The following is a 1,604-nucleotide window of genomic DNA, read 5'->3' on the forward strand; positions in this document are numbered from 1 at the left end:
ATTCCACAATACTCAACAATAAAGACAATTGTAATTTAATAGTCTACAAAGTACTTTACTATATGTGCTCACCTTTTAATTATCCTGTGAATTATAATTTTATATGATATCTAACCATCCTGTTGCACGTCTTCAAAAATAGGCAATTTATTTTGTAATACCTTTTTATTGAATGTCTGGTGTGTGTGTCAAGATGATGTTGACTCACAGTGACCCATTTGAACCATTATAACAGCTCTGTAGCGTTACCTCGAGTAGACTGTTGTCTCTATGGGAGTAGCGTCACCTGTGGTTTCAAACCACCTGCCTTTGTCTTCGTGGCCAAGTGCTGAACCATTGCACCCCCTAGGTTCCTTCCTGACTATGTCTCATGATGTGCTCCAAGGACCAGGGTGCAGCTGTGGGGAGGACATGCTCCATTGCTAACAAAGCTGACATGTGGTGACAAATGCAAACAAGAAACAAGAGTTACAAAGAAATTGTGTGCTGATGTGCAATAACTGTGACTACTTTTAATTAGGCACTCGAAAACACTCTCCACGGGAACAACATTTGAATACAAGCCCTGAAGTCCGTATTTAGTTGTCTGGGAAAAGAAATGTCCTATTTTCTACATATTTAGTACATTCTAGATTTAATATTGCCATGTGTTTTACATGCCAAATAATTAAAATAGCTGAGGTGGTAATTTTTTCAATGGCGCATACTTTTACCAGAGCAAGTATTGCATAACCAAAAGGATCAACTTTGCTAAAAGGACCAGCTTACACTAGAATATTGCTTTATGTTCGCGGATAACTTTACACATATTTTCCTTGTTTATCTGCTTTGTAGATGAGAAAACTGTGAGTTTACTCAGGCCATACAGAAAATGAGCGACTCTAGCTAAAAAATAACTGACTCCTAGCTCAATGCTCTTCCAGGTGTTTGGTCTTCTTATAAGGGAGAAACTGAGAATGTCCTTCTCTCTCTCTCTGCTCTTTTGCCTTCCTGCTTGATTGTACTCTGCCTGCCTCCGGGGACAGCCCACAAAGACACCCAAGACCCCGAGAGCTACTGGTGCCCTGCCACGTTTCCACCAACCTTGCACCCACGCAACCCTGCACCCATCAGCCTGTGATGTTCCTGCATCCTGTTCCACCTTTCTGTATCATTAGTCTGCAGCTGCTTGAGTTTGAAGAGGGTTCAGGGTAGTATCAGATTTTTAGACTTGAGTTGGACTGGGTTGATGTCTCTTCTGGATATAAAATAACTTCTTATATAAAGATCTTTCTTATACATATCTGAGTGTCATTGATTTTGTCTCTAACAAAGTGATCAATTTATGCCTGTCTCCTTCAACTAGTAAATTCCATCTTAGACAGAAACCAGCCTGCAGTGCGCACATATGTACTATCTAATCTGCTGTATATAAGGAAGTCTGGGTAAGATGCCTCAACCCCACCCAATTCTCCACCCTGAGGTGTCATGTTAGGTCTTTATTCTTTCACGGTTAGGACTCAGACAAAATAATTTCCTACTTGTTCATTTACTTTCCCATCCCTGAAAGAGCTTGCTTTGAAAAGTGATAGGTAATTGTCGTTTACTTCTGGCTAGTGGCAAAG

Source organism: Tenrec ecaudatus, chromosome 2, assembly GCF_050624435.1.
Source record: "Tenrec ecaudatus isolate mTenEca1 chromosome 2, mTenEca1.hap1, whole genome shotgun sequence".
Classification (NCBI taxonomy): Eukaryota; Metazoa; Chordata; class Mammalia; order Afrosoricida; family Tenrecidae; genus Tenrec; species Tenrec ecaudatus.